Consider the following 22,248-nt stretch of genomic DNA (forward strand, 5'->3'; position numbering starts at 1 on the left):
CAGACCTCACCGCCATACACACACACACACACACACACACACACACACACACACACACACAGAGCTCTCTCCCGTATTCTCCATCAGTACACACTCCTATCACTAGTACAAGCACAGAAACGTGTCAATTGTACCAGAACTTGAAATTGTACCGTGATCATTATTTTACATGAGTACTGTGTAACTATTTTGTTCACATAACTTGGCTTAAAATTGCCATCTCTCCATCTTGAATGCTGAACCGTAACAGGAGATTGAACCCCTAGAATATGGTGCTAGTCAGGAAGAAGTGCAATAAAAAAAAAAAAGGTGCTAGAGCTTCAGTACTGTCTTTGCTATTGAGGTACAGGAAATGCGCCACAAAAGGACGAAAATCTCGGCCAGGTTAAAGTGAATGAAGTATAGTGAAAAATCGTACGTACGTGTGCGGTGTCTTTCCCGTTGAGCTAAGGACAAGACCGTAGTGTACGTGGAAGGCGCATTTCAGCACTTTTTCGTGGAAGTCATTATGCTCCTTGGTTTGTTGTCGTGGTTCATAGCTAACTCCACTATCACGGAAGGTTTCTCTACGGTGAAGGAAATGGTCCCAATTCAGTGACGGTAAAATGTCTATCTTTTAACAGTGGGAGGGTTCAAGTGTAAAGTTTTTTCCGGGTACATTTTTCTCCACTTACCATTATCGTCTGAATTTAGTGGGAACAGAATATCAGAGTGGAAAGTTCTTTGGGTATTTATTTGAGTGTTCATATATTTAGGTGATAAATTGTTCTTTGGCCTCTTGACTGCATAGAGTGTCTCTCTGTTAAATAAAATTGCATGGGGACAATGAGAATAAACTTTACAAGGTCGGACATCTCAGTGAAGGGGTTTTTGTGGTTTGTTCTTAAATGCGAATTCATACCGTGAAAAATAAATAGTAAATAATTGACTAAAATCTGCAGAATCAGTGAGAATAAAATATGTGGTTTGCTTAAGGTAGGTGACGAAAAAAAAAAGTGCCGAAAGAAAAAGATGAGCACAGTATCTAAGCCCAGGTGGACTTACTCTCAGAGCATAATCAGAGTGCACATGGCTTGGAGATAAAATATTAATTATTATTATTATTATTATTATTGGCATTTTTTTGTGTTTAGATATAATCACAGTAATACATATCTGAGTGGTATTCCCTTATCGCTGGACGCTTCCCAATACCTAGTTTAAGAGGCGTTGGTTGTAGAGGCATTTTGGTCTATGGGAGGGAGATGGAAGAAAAAATGGGTGAAATTGGGAAAGCCAGATGCGAAACTATACCCTTTTTTTTTTTTACGATGCCCAGATTTTTTTTTTTCCTTTTGAAGTTTGTCTCGTGGCTTAGTGGTAGAAAAAGACAACCTGTACGGCACTACTACATCCGTTCCATAGCACTTCTTCGTGACTGCCACCGTCTTCTAGGGCTAAGATTCTGTTACAACTCACCATTCAAGACGGAGAGAGGGAAATTTTGGGCCAAGTTAGAGTAAAACGGAGTAAAAAGCGAGTAGAGTTGGTAATAATCTAACCTCTCTCTCACCCCTGTTTTTCTCCTGACATTAGACTGAAAATCGTTGCTGAAGTGAAGATTGGTGTTTTTTCCTTCTTACCGCTTCTGTTGTGTGTGTGTATGTGTGTGTGTGTGTGTGTGTGTGTGTGTGTGTGCAGTATTCTGGTGAGCGTTAGAGGTACGTTAATATCTCTTCCATTTCAACAGCGAACGACACAGTATAAAAACACGTTCCATAATATTGTTTTTCTATCACTCTAGTACCGCTGTGTGTATGTCGGCTTCATTCTGGTGGTCGTGGGAGGCTCCTGAACACCTTATCCATTTTAACAACTAGAGACAGTGTGAAAATAAATAGATCATAAAAACGTTCCTCAGGTGAATAAGAATCGTTTTTTGACCACACTGCATCTGTTGTAATTTTTTTAACTGTATACTAATGTGCAATGGATAGTCCCCAGCGCATCTTATCACTTACTCTTATCGCATTCGTCACGGTTATGGTACCTTATCAGTCGGACGATGTGTATTCTTCATATTTTTCATTTTATTCTTTGCTCTCTCCGGAAGATAGTGTTCAATTTGTCATTTTTTTTCTTTTCCTTTTTGTCCAGGGGGGAATTACGGACTCCTTTCAGTTACCGCTTTAGTAATTGAGGTTTAAAAAAAAAAAAAAGTCTCGTGGGAACATGAATTAAAAAAAAAAATCCTAGTGGAAGGGGTGTGGTATTCTGTTTTATGTCGCTGTTAATCTCTTCCGTTCGATGGTGCCTTTTTTATTTACATTTATGCTGCTGCTAAATTAATATATTCATCTGTAGGAGAGAGAGAGAGAGAGAGAGAGAGAGAGAGAGAGAGAGAGAGAGAGGATTCTTATAACCACGAATGCATCGCTCTTAATCGATGTAAATTCATCTCGTGGTAGCCAGAATAAATAAGAAAAACAAATGTTAGTGAAGAGGTAAAAATGATGGAAAGAGCATATACAAAAAATAAATATAACACAGTATGTCCTTCAGTTCTAAGAAGTATTGTTATTTATTTATTTATTTTTATTTTTGCTGCTTTCAGCCTAGAGAGAGAGATCAGGCTGTGAAGGAGTCAATGAAGACGAGTTACCTATACCTTTATTCCTCTAACTTGGCCTAAAATTGGCAGCTCTTCAGCTTGAATCTTGGGTTGTTATTGAAGGTGAACACTAGAATACGATGCTAGTCACGAAGAAGTGCCATAGAAAGGATGTAGAACCGTAGTGTTGTATTTTTCTGCCTCTGAGCTACGTGAAATAAGCTTCAATAGGACGAAAGTATGGGCTAGGTTAAGGGGAAAGGCGTATAAATCGTCTGGTGGCAGCAAGAATAAAATAAGAATATACCTTATCGGATGAAAGGGGGCTGACCATCAGAAATTATTTACATTTATTTATTTATTTACATTTATGATCCACTCAGCTGAATAAAATGGTCCGCCGTGCTGGAGTAGATTGCTAGAGTTATCCTTACCGTGAGGGGGTTTATGGTAGCAGTAATAACACTCTCGGGCTTCTGTGATTTACTCTCGAGTGGACAAGTTCGTGTGGCCTTACCAGGAATCAGTTACTGAAGTTGTACGGACCGTGAGAAAATAAAGAACGAAAAAGAAAATGACAGTGATGATAATAATAATAATAACAAAAATAATAATAATAATAATAATAATAGTAATGATAATAATAGATAAAATAACAAATAAGAAAATAGATATGGCACAGTAATTGTCTCTTTTGTTTTATGTATGTTAACGGTGGCGATAGTGAGATAGTTATTACGGTTCATGGATGAGCAAAAGTAGCAGACAACGCTTGAGTCTCTCTCTCTCTCTCTCTCTCTCTCTCTCTCTCTCTCATTCCGCTACCACATAAAAATAATTCAAGTCACATCTTCCATCACCACAACAGGCGGAGTATCGGCGAATTTTTCCTTAACTGTACGTGCAAGAGAAGGGTAAAGCCTACAGAAAAATAAATCGCTAATGAAGAGGTGTTTGGAGACTCTTAACCCTTTGACTGCTAGGGTTTCTCATGGTTTAATAAAATCGGCTGGTGTTAGTCTAAAATTAATTCCTATAGTCCTTTTATCTTAACCTTGCCTTGATTTCTGTCCTCTTGCGGCTTATTCCACGTACTCCACAATAGCATTACAAGACCACTATGGCACTACATCTTTTCCATAGCACTTCTTTGTTACTAGCATTATATTCTAGTGTTAATCTTGTTATAATTCACTAAAGATGGAGGGAAGGCAATTTTGGGCCAGGTTGGAGTAATAAGAGTATAGATATCCCAGCAACAGAGAAAAAATTGTATGATAAATTTTTAAAGCCTGTGATTACTAGATTATCTCTTAGTCTTCCAAAATTTACAGAGGACACCTGTATTCTGCTGTATGGATTATTTTTATTTACTTTGTTTTTCCTTGTACACTGGTGTATGGATTTTTTTTAGTATTTCCTTGTACTGTGGTGTATGGATTTTTTTCGTTTTTATTTTGTTTTTCCTTCCTCTGTTCATCTTTTAAAATAAATAGCCTGGAGAAAGTCATCAAGTACACCTACGGAAGGGTTTATGCCACGGAATTACCTGGTCTATTCTTCACAAATACAGAACTCTTTAATTCTTCACACATACAGAATACATTCTTAGGACCCGTCTTCTCGTGGAGTAAGGAGTCTCCCTAGCACCTCTTTCTTAGCGATTTATTCGTTACATATGGCTGGTTTTTAACATCCATTTGCACTTTATTAATGCAGACTATGGCGATCCTGGAAGGGTTTTTGTGACAGTAGGGCAGTATCATGTAATAAGCAAAATAAATCGCTGAGAAAAATGTGTTAGGGAGCCTTCTTACCCAATGAGAATACGGGTCAGTGGGAATAAGACCCGTATTCTCGTAGGGTAAGGAGGCACCCTAACACCTTTTCCTTAACGATTTATTTTCCAAACTACTCATTAATATCTTTTAGTTTGCTTCTTATGCCTTTACAGTATCGACGTAGATTGCATGAACAACACGCAACAGTAATACTACTAACGGAGCAGAATCGGAAATAAATCGGTAAGGAAGAGGTGTTAATAAGCTTCCTAACCATACTAGAATACCTCTCAAAATGACGTACAGAACAAGGGTGCGTAGGGTGAAGAAGTAGGTGGGAAAAATAGGAACGCGAGTGTGACCGAAGTAGAGTAATTACGTTGCGGTAAAAAGTGTTCACGGCTGTAATTGAAGATAATGATGATGGTGTATTGTAGTGGTTTAAGGTTTGATATATAGTGATGATGGGTGATTGGTATTTTTATCAATATGGATTTTATGTATGTTTATTTTGCTACCTTGATACTTTTTTTTATTCACCGACCTATTTAGTACGAAAGGTCCTCCCTAAGCTAGATAAAATATTTTGGAAGGGGAGAGAGAGAGAGAGAGAGAATTTAACCAAAAACACGTCATGGGATTGAAAGGGTTAATGGTGAGCAATTCGTCGTCATGGGAAGTTCTAAGACCTCTTTTTTTTTTTTCTTTTTTCTAGTACTTGAGCAAAATAAAAAAAAAATGTCGACTCGTAAGCCCTTTTTTTTTTTTTTCTTTGAATTCTTAACCTTCTCTTCCCTCCCCTAAGAAAAATAATAAAAATTATAATAATTGTCATAACTGATGTTTGTCTTGGTGAAGTAAGAGGCAAGCGATAAATAGGGCCCTCGATTTTAACTCTTAAATATTATCATTTATGTTTGCGCGATATATATTTTTCCTTAGATGAACAGAGGAAAGAAAAACAAATAAATATTTCTACTCAGTTTCCTTGTTCATTTTCTTTTCACTCGTTTTACTTATGATTTTTGGCACCACAGTTACCTTTTACTCATTTTTTATCACTACAGTTACCTTTTTATTAATACAGTTACTTTTATGGTGAGGAATTGGAAAATGTGAGTACGTTTAAGTACTTGGGTAGTGTGATGAGTAAGGATGAAGGTTTGGAGGGTGAAGTGCTCGAAAGGGTACAGCAGGGAAGAAAGTTTGCTGGTTCTTTGAAAGCAGTGATAAGAAACAGGGAAGTGAGCATGGAAGTGAAAAAGTTACTACATGACAGTATTGTGATACCAACTCTAACGTACGGAAGTGAAGCTTGGACGTTGTTGGAAGGACACAAGTCAAGAGTGAGAGCCGTGGAAATGAGTTAAAGAGGAGCCTGTGGAGTCACATGGAGAGACAGGCTGACGAATGAGGATATAAAGGAGCGTTGTGGTGTTGATGTGGATGTGATAGGAAGCGTTATGAGGAACACACTGAGGTGGTTTGGCCATGTGGAGAGGATGGAGGGTGAAAGACTGACGAAGAGAGTGTATGTGAGTGAGGTGGAGGGGGAAAGAGGGAGGGGGAGGCCGAGGATGATATGGAGAGATGGGGTGGAGAGGTATATGAGAGAGGGGGGTGTGAGTTGGGAGCAGGGGAGTGAAATGGCGGGGGACAGGGCGACTTGGAGGCGATTTGTTTGTGGCCACCCCAAACGGGATTGAGGCGTCTGGCAATAGATAGATACATAGACTTTTATCGTTAGTTACTTTTATCACTACAGTTAGTTTTATCATTACAGTTACTTTTATCACTACTGTTACCACAGTTACTTTTATCACTACAGTTACTTTTATCATTACAGCTACTTTTATTACAAGTTACATTTTACTCATTTAGCTTTTTTTTTTTTTTTTTAATACGGCTTATCTTCACTCAGCGTTTCATTTCTTTTTTTTCTTTTGATTATTTTTCCGTTCATTTTTTCATTCATTTTCACTGTTTTTTCACTCATTTTTTAAAAGCTGTCAGTTTTTTTTTTTCTTGTGTATTTTTCCTGTTTCATGCATTCTTTCTCCTGTCGAGGTTGATATGCTCTGATTGGCTCTCACAGTATATTTGTTTCATATTACGTACCATATACTCTCTCTCTCTCTCTCTCTCTCTCTCTCTCTCTCTCTCTCTGGACAGAGGTAAACGTAACTTTAAATTTGGCAGTGTTCAATAAGGATTTTTTTTTTTTTGTATGAGATAAATATCCGTCTTTAAAACTTAGTGTTTGTGGAATTTTTTATATAGTTTTTGTTGGAAAATTATTGTAATGTGAATTTTTCTTAGCTGTATTTATGGTATTATTATTATTATTATTATTATTGTTATTATTTTCATTATTATTATTATTATTATTATTATTTATCATTATTGTTATTATTTAGATGTGTTACGGTACTGTTTGTAGCTATGAAGAATATATATCCAGATTTGACTGTGTTTGAGAGATTATTTCAGCACTTGTTGATATATAATGATAAGCGGTTATGAAAAAGCTATTTATAGTACTGTGGTTATATATCTGAGTAATTGAGTGTCTGGGAGAGAATTTTACTGTAATGATTATGTATAAAAGAAAGACGATATTTTTGAGAAGAATTTCATGTTAACTTTATTTTAACTGTCTTTATTGTAGCTTTTCACACATCATCATCTTCATCATCATTATTATTATTATTATTATTATTATCATCATCATTATCATTATCATTATTATGATTACTGATTATTGTAACTTTCCACACAAGCATCTTTGGCCCTTACTCTCGTCGGGTAAGGAGGCTCCCTGACACCTCTTCCCTAGCGATTTAGTTTTGGATATATCTGATTAATATCCTTTTGTTCGTTATTTATGCAGAGTATGGCGATACTGGAAGGATTTAGATAGAATAGGACAGTAAGGTAAGCAAACAAAATCGCTTAGGAAAAGGTGTTAGAGAGCTGTAGCCTGGACGTGCACTTAAATAGACGAGCTGTAAATAAATAAATAAATAATAAAATTAATAACATGAAATAATATATAATAAATGAATAAAGATAATAACATAAATGATGAAAATAGATAAATGATAAAATAAAATATATAAATAAAATAAATACAATAAAAAATAATTTAAATGCTCTCCTCGATTATGTCAGGATTAGATGATCAATTTTCAAACACCTCAACGCTTCGTAAAAAGTAAAAGTAATATATGAACGTTTTGAATAAAGGGAGGAAGAGGTAAGGTGAGAGGGGAGGAGGGGTTAAGGTGGAGGGAGAGGGAGAGGAGGGAGTTAGGTGGGGGAGAGGGAGGTTAGATGGGTGGATGGGATAAGATGGGGGGAGAGGTAAGAGGGGGGCAGGGTTGGGAAGTGGGTGGGAATTCGCAAAAGGTGGAGAGTGGAGGTTTTGAGCGAGAGAGAGAAAGAGCAAGTGAGAGAAGCTCTGGTAGTGACAATAGGATAAACTCTCGCCCCGCACAAACACACACAATAGCCACGATAACAAGCCCTTAACTCACACCAGATAACACACCAGCGATAACACCAGATTACACCACCCATAACATTCTCGCGGTGGTGTAGAACGGGCATGGTATTAGCAATGGGCTTGTTGTGGGAAGTAGGGGTATGACGACAATGATGGTATGGCACACGAGTTAATACCAGCCATAGCATTCCCTGGGTGGTATAGATCAGGACTTGGTGTTAGTGAGCGGTTTTTGTATCTAGTAAAATCACCTTTTCTCCCTATCACAATTACACCGCCGGAATAACACCACATAATACCACCCTTAATATACCATCGGTGTAATAAAACATGGGTGGTATTACTGTGGTGTTTTTTTTTTTATATAGCATGCCAGACTATACCACTTATCGCCGCAGGAGATGATATTAGTAAGGTTAAAATGTCTTCTTTTTGCGCTATATCTGACGTGACTCTCCCTCTCTCTCTCTCTGTTTCCGCTACTAACAACGATTTTTCTCAGCCTGGTAGAGGATTTTCGTCTTTGTGTGTGTGTGTGTGTGTGTGTGTGTGTGTGTGTGTGTGTGTGTGTGTGTGTGTTTTGTAGCCCTCATAAACCCCTTTAATACCAGAGGCTTTTCCTAAGGTGTATAAAATCGTCTGAAGCAGCAGGAATGAACGGGAGAAATAAGTCACCCGATTCAAGAGTTTAAACCATCCAAATAATTTACCTTAGTGGAAAATAGAGTTGTAACTCTTTGACGAATACACCGCCTCCTTGCCACACCAGATAACACCACCCATGACTCATCCCTGGTGTGAACAGAACCGTGGATGGTATTTTGACTTTGGTTTCTTGAGTACGAGGTCAGTGTTTATTTTTATTATAGTTTTTGTTACAGCCAGGCAATTTTATCCAGCTTCATTCAGACCTTTTTTAAACGGGGGGGGGGTTGATACATCATTAATATTTTCACTTGTAATTATCCTTTCCAGACATGAATAAAAATCGTCTGACTGGCAAGGATAAGTCAGAAATTGCATCCCTGGAAATAGGATTAACCCCTTCACCGCAGTGACGTATTTATGGCTACCTCCAGACGATTTTATTAAGTTGGGGAAAGAGCTTTTGGCCCGTATTCTCGTCAGCTGAGGAGGCTCCCTAATACCGATTCCATAACGATTTTTTTTCCAGACTACCCTTGAATGCCCTCGTTTTTGCTTCTCATATCTTTTGACTGTCGACATTGATTGCATGAATAACACACAAGAATATAGCAACGGAGCAGGTACAGAATAAAGCGGTAAGCAAGAGGTATTGGTAGGCAAGCTTCCTCCCCACATACTGCCCCTTGCCCTGGACGGGTGGATGAAAGCCGTATCTAACCCCTTCAGCACGAAAAATCCTCCCTGAATGGAATCAAAATCGTCTGGGGGTCTCACGAATAAAATATAGAATCGCTGCGCTGTCAGGGAGTGCTAATTGAGGTACAGGTAATATTCTACCCCTGTTTCACCTTTAGTTCGGGCATGTTCTTCCCTGTTTCATTGTGGTTAACGGCATACGATTCTATTTAACATTGGATTGAACGGGTGAGAAGCAGCCATGTTGTGTTATGTTTCCTGTCTGTGGAATATATTACATTTGTGGGTGTTAGAGTGAACGGTATAATTAGGGTTAGATTGAACGAAGTAATTGGTGGGTTAATCATAGACGGATAAAATTTACCTCAGGAACTGGATCCCTTCTTAAACGTTAAAAAAAAAAAAAGCCTTAAATATGAGTTAATGTGTCTCCTTAGTCATTAATTAAGCATTCCTCGAATCTAACTACACTTGGCCATCATCCAAGCTGAAAGAGGGTTAGAGGTCTTTGCCAATTTAAAGTGAGTGGATTATAGGAAAGTTTATATATGCCTGGTGTGTGGTAGTGATGGTGTGAGGCGAGAGAGAGACTGCACTGATAAGGAATGATTTTAGTTAACCCTGCGAAATGAGGGGAGGTATGGATAGAGTTGATATCTGGTAATTGTTATCCGTAGTGTTTGCTGTTATCTTATCAGTGTAATGACCTTTTTGTGTGTGTGTTTTTACAGTAACTCTCTCTCTCTCTCTCTCTCTCTCTCTCTCTCTGTCTTTCCCGTGTGGATCTCGCCTCAGCTGAATAAAACCGTCTGCTAATACATTATGATAGAGGAGGGGTTTACATTGAACTCGGTCGACTGCAGGCTAACGTGGAGGGGTTTATGTAGACTGTAAACTCTTCAGATTAACCTCTTAGCTGAAGAAAATCGTCTGGCGTTAGAATAATAAATATATCACGATAGAAGGAGGGCTTTAAAGATTTAGAGGAAGGGTTGTGAAGATTCTGTAAGCCCTTCAGTAGACTCGTAAGCTTATTAAAATCGTCTGGTTGAATAAGAATCGTCTGAAGGTAGAAGGAGTACAGTAAAGTAATGAAGGAGTTAATAAAGAAGCAAAGCAGTTAGTTCACTTGAGCGGAAATCCTTTACTGACGCGAACCTCCTTAAAATTAAACAGGCGAGAGAGAGAGAGAGAGAGAGAGAGAGAGAGAGAGAGAGTTGTAGTAGTAGTAGTAGTGTCAGTGGCAGTAATAGTAAAGAATGAAAATAAAAGAAATGGTGTTATAATTATTTGCTGTGTGTGTGTGTGTGTGTGTGTGTGTGTGTGTGTGTGTGTGTGTGTGTGTGTGTGTGTGTGTGTACCAGTCACCCGTCATTGCTGTTTTGTTGATCTCTGTTGCGATCATTGCACTGCAGGTCACGTAGTCGACTTAGATATGAAATTGCCCAGACAAATCCTTCTTTATTTACCCTTTGTCATTTCACTCGCTTCATTGTTTCTCTCTCATTTCTCTCGCTGTGGTCTCTCTCTCTCTCTTTCTGTGTGTGTGTGTGTGTGTGTGTGTGTGTGTGTGTGTGTGTGTGTTTGTGTGTCTAGCTGTCCGTCTGTCTGTCTGTTTACCTGTCTACTCGTATTTATCTCCTTAATTGGTCGATTACTTTTTTATTTATACTGACGTGTTTTTGGAATTATCTTTTTTGCTTCGATGTTGCTTCACGTCGTCACTTATTTCTGCTATTTAACATCTGCTTTGATCATTTTCTAAAAAATGTGTTTATGTTTGCTCTCAGTTTATTACATACTTTTCCCGACTTTCATTTTTTTTATTAACCTCTTTCGTTTTTTTATTTAGTAACTTTTTGCTGTTTGTTGTTCTGGTACATATTTTCCTTCCCCTCACTCCTTCTTTGCCCTTCTCTCTCTCACTCTCTCTGTTTCCTTTACACAACTTTCTTTTCCTTCTTTCAAAGCTTTCATGTTCTTTTCATTTCACCTTCTCTGCCTTCATTCCTCCAACTCTTCCTACGTTTTACCACTTCATTAAGCTCCATTTTCCTGTTTTTCGCCCTCCTAATTCTCCACCTCTTTCCTACTTCTCTCCCTCCCTCCCATCTTCGTCCAGTTTCCTCCACTATCAGTATTCCTTTACTTCCTTCAGCACCTCCTTCGTTGCACCACTTCCTTTATCTCCATTCATCTTCCTCTGACCCTCCCACCTCCCTACTTCTCCATCCCCCTCCTATCTCTCCACCTTCCTCCATCATTCTCTCTCCTTCTCCACCTCCCTCCACCTTCCACCTCCCTATTTCTTCACCCCCTTCCTATGTCTCTACCTCTCCACCTCCCTCCTAGCCCTCCACCTCCTTCCTACCTCTCCATATCCTTCCCATCTCTCCACCTCCCTCCTACTTCTCCACCTCTCTCCACATTGTTTCCCCTCCTCCCTTCAGTTTCTCTGTTTCCACTTTTGTCTCTCCTTCTTACCACATTTTTCCTCTTTCCATTTTTACTCCTCCATCCACATTTTTTCTTTCCACTTTTGCTTCACTCGACTTCGCGCGTCTCCATTTCCCTCCATCAGCACCTCTTCTCATACATCTGAATTCCACCTTCGCTCCACTTTTCTTCCATCATCCTGCCATCCACTGGTCTTTAATCCACGTCCATGCTAGCACTCCACCGTCCACCATTTCTCCACCTTTCCATATCATCTTTCTTTTTTCCTGTCTTCCCCTCCACCTTCCCTCCAAACCCTTCCATCTTGACTCCACCTTCCCTCCACATCCCTCCACTTTTCCTTCACGTCCCTCTACCCTTCCTCCACATACCTCCATGCTCCTCCACTTTTCCTCCGCACCCCTCCACCTTGTCCTCCACCCCCCTTCCCTGGCTTCCTCCATCTGTCCGTCGATCCATCCATCCATCCATCCATCGTTTGACTCTTCTTTCGTAAATCACCTCCTTCCATTTATCCACATCTCATCTCTCTTCCCTCCATCCCCTTTCACATTCCCTCCACGTTCCCTCCACCCCTCCACCTCCCCTCCATCGTGCCCGGGCCTCCGTGTCCACCATCTGTCCACTAAACATGCAAGCTCTGTGTCCGCACCCGTAATTATAACTGGCCCTAGAGTTTCCCTTACAGCTCCCTTATTATCTCTCCACTCACCCCTCTCCTCTCTCCTCCTCTTCCTCCTCCCCCATCTTCTGCTTCTGACTCTCCTTCTTCCTCCCTCTCTTCCGTTCCTTCAACTCCTCATATCATAATCGCATTGGTAATTATAACTGGGTCTCATTTTTTTTTCCCTTCCACCTCATCTTTCTTATTGTCTCTGTCTCCACTCAGCCATTCACTTAAAATATCCAGTTTTTTTCTCCTCCATATACGAGTGAGTTATTATCTGCCTCACACCCTTCTCCTTTTCCAGACAACTCTTCCCCTCATCCTCTCTCTCTCTCTCTCTCTCTCTCTCTCTCCTAAAACCGTACACACCCATGCCTCCTTCGTTTCCTCCCTCCCTCGTTTCCTCCCTACTTCCTTCCCTCTTCTCTCCATTATAACTGGCCCTCAAGTTTCCCTCCCAGGCCCTTATTAATAGTCCTCCTCCTCCTCCTCCTCCTCCTCCTCCTCCTCTCTTGTCTTCCTTTCTTCACTCACCTTTTCTCCCTCATTCTTTTCTTCCATCCCATACACATCTTTTTCTTTGTGTACTGTACTTTTTTTTTTCCATACTTGTTTTTCTATCACTATCCATTCCTTCATCCTTCTTTTCTCCTTACCCATCCTCCTTTCCCTCACTCCCCCTTTCTCTCCTCTCCTCCGTCCACTCCATTCTCCTCCCTCCCTCCCTCTTGCTCTCCTCTCTACACTCCCCTCGCTTCCCTACATCCCCTCACACTCTCCTCCACCCCTCTGTGTCTCTCTCTCCCTCCCTTCCTCCTCCCTCCCTCCCCCCCTTCCTCCTCCTCCCTATGTCTCTCTTTCCCTTCCTCCCCTTCCCTCCCTCCCTCTTTACACACGCATGTCCCCTCTCTCCCTCATTTTCCCTCCATCCCTGCACACACATACTTCATCACTTCTCTGCCCTTTTTCCCTCCTCCCTTCACACCCCTCTCCCCTCCCTCCCTTCATACCCCTCTCCCCTCCCTCCCTTTTCGTCTTTTCTCCATCCATACACACACCTCTTGGCTCGTCATTTCTCATTTCATCCCCCTCTCTTTCCTACTTCCCTCCCTTTTTCCTCTTCACCCTCTTTCTTTCCCACTTGCCTCCCTTTTTCTCTTTTTGCCCCCTCTCTTTCCCACTTGCCCCTCTCTCTCTCCCACATGCCTCTCTTTTTCTCTTTTGGCTCTCTTTCCCACTTACCTCCCTTTTTCTCTTATTCCCCTCTCTTTCCCACTTGCCTCCCTTTTTCTCTTTTTTCCTTCTCTTTCCCACTTGCCTCCCTTTTTCTTTCTTTTCCCCTCTCTTTCCCACTTGCCTCCCTTTTTCCTTTTTTTGTCCCCTCTCTTTCCTACTTGCCTCTCTTTTTCTCTTCCCCTCTCTTTCTCTCTTGTCTCCCAATTTCTTCCTATTCCCTTCTTCGTAAAGTATAATGGTAAAAGGATTCTTCGTATAAATCCTAAGCTTACACCCAAACAACGAAGGCCAAGTATAAAATGCATAAATGTCTACTGAACGTTGTGGGGTGTACTGTGTCTGCTTGAGGTGTTTTGTGTCTGCTTGAGTGGAGGGGTGAGTATAGATGTGGATCAGACCATCTTCTTGGAGAGAGAGTGAAAGCCTGAATTAGCCCTTTCACATGCTGGCGAAGTACGAATGGGGAAGAGTGAGTGGGTCCAGTGAAGAGTGGAGCCGGGGTGCCAGTGCCTGTAGCCCGTTTGCGGTAACCTCATGCCTTTCAGCTCAATCGATGCCCAAGTGTACTCAGATGTGGGGGTCAGTTTGACTTGTAACCATGGAGACTCACTGCTAATTCATAACTAAGGCTTCTTGTAACACGGCATATTTCGAGTAGTCAGGTTGTGGGAGTAGCTCAGTTCTGTCAGATGAAAAACTGATTCATTCTGTTCTCATCCAAGATTGCATCCCGGTACTCCTCCATCATTCAAATTAATCAGTCCTGTCGGCTTCCCACGTTTCCATTTTAACTCAGCCATGTCGGGAACGAGTGTTGACAAAACGCTGTGACGAAATTTAAAGAGTTTTTGCCAATATACGTTGCCAGTAAATACTTTACATATTTTTCATTAATGACAGGTAAGCTGTACTGTATACTTAGGCAGTGTTGGTAGGAAACATGGTAACAGTAATGCTGACTGCACGTGTCAAAATTTTAATGAAATTTCGTGTACCGTAGTGTTTCTGTGCTACCAGGTACACTATTTGTAACATCTATTACATGTTCACAGATGTTTCTAACTGTTTGAAATTAACTACTTTGATGGTTTGAAATTGTAACTTATGCTTCTAAATGAATCATCTGCGCCTGGAGATTGGGAAGTCTGTGCCAGTCGGTCTGTGAAGGTTTGTCAGTCATTACTTGTGTTCCAATGACTCACCAGATCCGGTCTGGGGGACAGCTGTTGGAAGGCTGTGCGGGACGTCTGTGGCAGTGTGTTTCATCCCTGCAGTATGAAGACGTCTGTTTCATTCGTGCTTTTGCCAGACGATTTTATTCAGCTCAGGAGAACGTGTAATGGAGAAAACATTACAAGCAGACTTCCTAAGCCGTTTTGCTTGCAGAGATTCATCCTGCATTGAAAGAAATGGTTTGTTGAGGGCGAAAATGAATCCCGTCACCACGATGAGTCCGGTTTAATTCTTCCTCTTTCAGACAATTTTATTCGGCTCGGGAAAGACCCCTCTCGCTGAAGGGGTTATAGGACCTGTGTATAAACCCTTGAGTCAGCCCCTCCAGTTCGATGACGTATATTCTCCTTTATTCCTGCTATCTCGAGACGATTTTATTCTTCATAGGCAGGACTTTAAATTGGGGTGGTCATATATGGCTTGTATTAATTCCTTTGCTACTAGACTCCTAAGCTTAATAAAATCGTCTGTTAGCAAGAATGAAATGATAAGTGCCTCCTCGAACTGAACGGGTCAAATGAATAGGTAGATAGGTATGGTCAGAATAGATAGGTAGATAGATAAGGTCAAATGAATAAATGGATGTCAGATGAATAGGTAGATAGATGGATAAGGTTAAATGAATAGATAGATAGGCATAATTCGTACTGCCACATGCCCGCTCGTTTTCATAATTAATTTGTCGACGAAACCGATGTACTGTATTTTGAAGTCTCTCTCTCTCTCTCTCTCTCTCTCTCTCTCTCTCTCTCTCTCTCTCTCTCTCGTAATTTTTTTTTTTTTTTTTTAATTACCTGTTTTTTCACATTTTTCGTCTTTCTCTTTTTACAGCCGGTTTTTCTTTGTGTTCTTCCTCATTTTTATTCCTCTTCATTTTTCCTACCTCTTTTTCTTTCTGTTATCCATCATTTTTTATCTTCATTTCTTTTCCTTCCTCATTTTCTTCCTGTCATCCTTCATTTTTTTCATCTTTTTCCCTTCCTCTTTTTCTTTCTGTCATCCTCTGTTTCTTTCTTGTCTCCGTTTTCTTCCTCGTAATTGCTTGTTTCTGTATTTGAAAGTTAATTCATGTTTTTTTTATCCTCTTCTTCATTGCTTCAGTATTTTTTCCTTCCGTTCCTGTTCGTTTATCATTTCCGTTTATCCAGTTATTTCATATAATTTATCGCGTATTAATTCCTCGCTCTTTCCTTCCTGTCTTTTTATTTTTTTTACCTCCCTCACCGTCAGCTACCTGTCCTGTAGTGTTCTCATCATCATTTTTATTATTATTATTGTTATTATTATTATTATTATTGTTATTATTATTATGTTCCTGTTGTTTTTCCAGTTGTTATTGTGATAAAATTGCCAGGAATAGTAGTAGGAGTAGCAGTAGTAGTAGTAATAGTAGTAGTAGTAGTGGTAGATCTAATTACATGACAACTAGGCCTGTGGCGGTTGATAGACAGTTTAGTTATATTTATGCACTACTTACTATGCATTAGATTCCATTTCAGTTTCATTCTTTTTTTTTTCTCCTATCTCTTATGGCCATTTCCTTAATTAACGTCTACAGTAAGTACATCCTCTGTTTTTGTTTTCATTTTTATTTGGAGTTTTGACGCCATTATCCGGCCATCTTTCATTCAAGCTTTTTTTTTTCCCCATCAGGAGGATAGGGGACCGGGGCTAGGCTTGATATAGTTGACAATTTATATATTTTTTATTACTAGGGAAATTTTTGGTTTGAAAGGACTGATGTCAGGTATTCATTGCTGGCTTTCCTCTTAGTGTGATATGACTGGTGTGAGATATTTACTTAATTCTGGCTTTCTTTTTAGTTTGGTGTGACTGATGAGAGCTTAGGAAGAAGTGTTATAGATTAGTATTAACTTTGCCATTTTCCTCGTAAACCTGAGATATACACCTCCCAGACGCATAGCCATTAATATCCTTGTGGTAGTTGATATATTTGAGCATTAGTGTTGTCCAGGATTACTATTAATTATCAGTCGAAATTAGAAGTGTGGATAATATTAGTCTTCCAAGTAAAAAAATATATGAAGCTTGTGACTTGGACGCACGGTAATTTGTTGGTAACGCACAGGTAACTGGAAGGTAATTATGATATACAAGTAACTGAAAAATAGAAGTCGATGTACGGGTAACTAGAAAATATAATGTAACGAGGAAATCTATAAAACTGCGAAAAAGCGTTATGAAAACTTAAAGGTAACACAAGTGATTAGGGTAACTGAGGTAACGAGGAATCTTAAAGGGTGATTAGAGGGGAATTTTAAACGCACCAGGATATTTTTATAAAGTAATTAGAGAGTAATATGTGAACGATAACGGAAAGGTAACGAGAAATCATGGTAACGAAGGTAATTTTCAGGTAGTGTAAAGGTAACAAGATCATTTACAAGTACGGGGAGAAGCGATTACTTTAACTATAGGAGGTAACTCGGGAACGGTAACGGCAGGGTAACGAGAAATCTTAATGGTAACTGGAAGGTAATTTTAAGGTAATCAGAGACGAGCACTAAGGTAATTATGACCAGCTGACCGGGGGTAGAAAGCTGACACGCCTGATAGCTTTTGCTGACGACACCAGATGGTACTGCCTCTCTCTCTCTCTCTCTCTAAGTTCCTCAGACTCCTTCCGTTTCTTTGGCTTGCTATTCCTTTATGTCTTCCTGTTTTGCTGCCTGTCTGTCTGTCTGTCTGTCAATTTCCGTGTCTCCTCTATCATATCATCACTATCTATGTCTGTATATCTATTTTTGAGTCCCCTGTCTGAACGTCAATCCGTACTCCTGTCAGTCTGTCTAACATTTTGGTCTGTCTGTCATTCCTTAAAAATTGTTATGCATGGCTGTACGTTATCTAAATCTATCTACAACTACGTATACCTATATCTTTATCAGTGTTTGCCTGTCTCTATCTATCATCTGCTAATGTGTATCTGTGTGTCTGTTTGTCAGTGTGTGTGTAAAAGTTTCTTGGTTTACGTATATTGGCGTATTAGGCTTTACTTACTTAATTACACACACACACACACACACACACACACACACACACACACACACACACACACACACCAGGAGTGAAGGTCAGTAGTGTGTTAAACAGCGTCGAGAGACAAACAGTACAATACTTACCTCTTATAAATCTGTCTAGGGGGATTACACCCTGAGTGGAGGGTGAGCCACGCCACCTGGTTGGGGATTACGGGGGATTACACACACACACACACACACACACACACACACACACACACACACACATACATGAAGACAGAGGAGGTTGTAAAATTGGACAAGGATAGTCTGATGCGTTACATAGAAGGACTCTCTCTCTCTCTCTCTCTCTCTCTCTCTCTCTCTCTCTCTCTCTCTCTCTCTCAGGTAAAATTGGTTCGTTCTGGTCATTTAGCGAGGCAGACCGAATTCACACAATAACACCCAGGAACCAAAACGGACCATAGCAGACCAGTTAGTTGTTTCCCTGTGACCACGGCAGACCAAAAGACCAAACAGATAGAGCAGACCAATCGCAGACCCTCAGACAACTCGAGACTATTGCTAGGGACCGTTCTAGACCATCTCATGTACGGCTGGTCTGTGAATTAGGCCTGCAGACGAAACAATAGACCCACACCAAGTTAGACCATGTGACACCACCCTAGACCATCTCAAAGTCGTTTGGTCTGAAGGATGGACAAGTAGACCAAACCGGACCAAATGACCATACTTAGAGCGCAGGACTAGGGATTATAAAATGCAATCAGACCAAGGCATTGAATTTTAGGCATTTTTCAACCCCGCCACGAAGAGAGGCATCCCTAAATCTGCATAATATCAGATGGTAAAAATACATTGACAAATAAATAAGTTTACATACATACAGTACATACATACATACCGGTACATACATACATACCGGTACATACATACATACCGGTACATACATATATACCGGTACATACATACATACCGGTACATACATATATACCGGTACATACATACATACCGGTCCATACATAAATAATTAGGTAAAAAACATGAAAAGTTGAGATCAAACTGAGAGAAATAAGAACGCCTGGTCTGAAAATTAACTGACCTAACCAGACCAGACCAAATTAAGTAACGGGATTATATTTTACGAAGCAACAGTACCATAGACCATTTTATGAGTCATGTGGACCTCCAAATAGTTATTAAGACCAGACCAGACCAACTTTGCAAGACTGACGATCGTAGAGTTAAGAAACTGACCGTCACCGTCATCTTAACCTCTTCACTACCATGATTTTTTTTTTTTTACCGTATCAACAGTTGGCCTAATTTTTGAAAGCAAACAGTCTCCTCGTAATGAAGGGGTAAGGAGGCAGACCGAACCAGACCAACTGACCAGAGTGAAGAGATGTTGATTTGAGAAAAGCGGTTCACAGTAAAGTACCACATAGTCACTGAGTCCGTAAAATAAAACACCAAACCAGACCGAAAAAACAGGGATAGAAACCAAACCAGACCGAAAAAAACAAGGGATAGAAACCAAACCAGACCGAAAAAAACAAGGGATAGAAACCAAACCAGACCGAAAAAAACAAGGGATAGAAACCAAACCAGACCGAAAAAAACAAGGGATAGAAACCAAACCAGACCGAAAAAAACAAGGGATAGAAACCAAACTAGACCGAAAAAAAACAAAAAACAAAAAACAAGGGATAGAGACCAAAGCACAGACCATCAGCAGACCCAGTAGCAGACAGACAGCGGAGGTGGAATGTTCGGGGATTTTTTTTTTTTCCTTTCTTTTTCGTGTTTTTTTGTTCTTTGTTCTGTTTCTTGTCGCTCTTTTCCACTCAAATAGTTCTCTCCACATATTTTACAATTATGGACAACTGGTGGGTCTCTCTCTCTCTCTCTCTCTCTCTCTCTCTCTCTCTCTCTCTCTCTCTCTCTCTCTCTCTCTCTCTCTCGACCATTAAGGGAAAGAGGAACAATATTTTGACAAACGGAGGAGGGAAGCTTTTCACTACCTGGCGTTATTGTGTGTGTGTGTGTGTGTGTGTGTGTGTGTGTGTGTTTGAGAGAGAGAGAGAGAGAGGGGGGGTCTAGTGTATGTTTAGCTCTGAAGTGTGTGTGTGTGTGTGTAAAACAGGCATGTGTACATAAGATTTAGAATATACCTGTGTGGTTATGGATATAGGCAAAGTGAGGTTGTGTGTGCGTCTGTGTATGTATGTGTGTGTGTGTGTGTGTGTGTGTGTGTGTGTGTAAGTGTGCGTCCAGGCTGGAGTGAGTGTGTGTAATTTTACGTAATAACTTCACTGATTAACGTTCATTAGTACGTAATAACCTAAATAATTATCATCAGTATACTCTTAAGATAAATGATTACAGTTAGAGCCACGTTAATGAGTACTTTATTTTTGCCGAATATTGCTATCTTATTGTTTTGAATGCTGGGTCATTGCAAGACGTAAACATTAGATTATGATGCTGGTAATGAAAAAAAAAAAAAAAAGAATTACAGAGGAGAGGATGTAGAGCCGTAGCATTGTCTCATTGTCACTGAAATACGGGAAATAAGTTGCACACACACACACACACACACACACACACACACACACACACACACACACACACACACACACACACACACACACACACACACACACACACACACACACGAAAATCTCCCGCCAGCTTAAGGTAGACGAACGAAGTATATAATGGTCGTTCATTGCATGCAAACTAACTGCTGTCGAAAAAAAAAAAAATTACTTAAATAGATTAGAATAGAAAATCATGTAATTTATGAGTGATAGGTTGAAAGGTAAATGAAAAACTGCATGTAAAATACTGTTAACATAATCTTTAAAATTATTGCTATAATTTGTTCAAGGACAAGCCATTTTCCCAAGCATCTAAAAACAGAAAATTTCAAGGTTAAAAGGAAATATGAATACAGATATCATGCCACATAAATCCCTCACATTAATCCCATGCCTCCAGGGGCAGTACTTGAACGTTGAGAAGAAATACGAACACAATGAAGTGGCACATAAATCCCATCTGAAATTAAATAATTGGGAGGTAAACACATACTTTGGGGTCGAGGACTTCAAGGCTGAATGAAATATGGACGAAACGAAATGAAATAATTGGATGATGAGGGTGTTACGCTGCAATGCTTGTTCTAATTTCCTTCCTGCTGACTTTTGTATATTTTTTTCTCTTTCCTCTCGCTTTTCCACTCCCTTTCCTGCGTCGATTCTTATGCTGTTAAATGTCTTCTTCCTTCCTGTTTCTTCATGTCTCTCTTCTTCGTTTCCTTTTGTTTCCTCTCCTCTTCTAATCATTTGATGTTTTCCTTCCCCCCCCCCTTTTTTCCTATCTTATCTAATCCCTTATTCTTCTATCCGCTCTTTACTTCCGTTGCTGTTCACTTCCTCCTTTTTTCTTTATTTTTAGATGATCTCTCATTTCATCTTCTCTTCTCTCCTCTCCTCTCATCTTTTTTTCTCTTTTCTCTTCTCCTCTCATTTCTCTTAAAATTATACGTCTTTTTTATGTTTCATTTATTCTTCCATTTTCTCCTCCTGTACACATTAGGTCGTTATTGCCGTGTTTATATTTTATGTGTTTTTATTTGCCAAACGTGGTGTGTGTGTGTGAGGGGGGTTAATCAGAGACTAGATTACATGGCTGCTTATGTGCGTTTGGTTTCGTGCTTGTTTGTTTGTTTGTTTGTTTTTTCAGATTGCTGTGTGCGTGTATGCGAGGGGGTTGTTAAATCATGTGTTCAATGCCTGTCTTTATGTATGGACGTGTGTGTGTGTGTGTGTGTGTGTGTGTGTGTGTGTGTGTGTGTGTGTGTGTGTGTGTGTGTGTGCGCGCGCTCACGCGTTCGTGCGCACCTGTAACTAAGCAAAGGGTATGTGTGACGCGTGCCACACATTCTCTCTCTCTCTCTCTCTCTCTCTCACACACACACTCTCTCTCACACACACACACACACACACACACACACACACACACACACACACACACACACACACACACATCCGACCTGGCCTTAATCAGTGTAATTCCCTCCTCGCTATTAAGGAAACTGCTAATAAAGATAATTCTGGGAGCGAGGAAGAGAGAGAGAGAGAGAGAGGAGCAGACAAGCAGACGGACAAAGGTGGGGAATATAGAAGAGGGAGCGGTTTAGAGAGAGAGAGAAAGAGAGGAAATGGGGGTAGTGGAAGAGAGAAAACACAGAGGTGTGATGGAATGGGGGAAGGGGGAGAGGGATGTTGAGTGGGAGGTGATGGAAGGGTGTGTGTGAGAAAGGTATATGTGGGAGGATGGTGTGAAGGAGGAGGGGGAGGAGGGAGCCAGTAAGAAAGGGTGTTGGGGATATGGGAAGTTAAGGTGGGGGAGTTGAAGGGGAAGGG

General features: G+C 40.2%; 1 protein-coding gene across 1 annotated transcript in view; it reads left to right on the forward strand.

The window, feature by feature from the left end:
- LOC145392524 (uncharacterized) overlaps positions 1-22,248 on the forward strand; it is a 210,836-nt gene that overhangs the window by 470 nt on the left and 188,118 nt on the right. The window lies entirely within an intron of this gene.

The sequence above is a fragment of the Coenobita brevimanus genome, chromosome 22 (assembly GCF_032717465.1).
Source record: "Coenobita brevimanus isolate Jiangsu-jjx chromosome 22, ASM3271746v2, whole genome shotgun sequence".
In the NCBI taxonomy this organism is placed as follows: domain Eukaryota; kingdom Metazoa; phylum Arthropoda; class Malacostraca; order Decapoda; family Coenobitidae; genus Coenobita; species Coenobita brevimanus.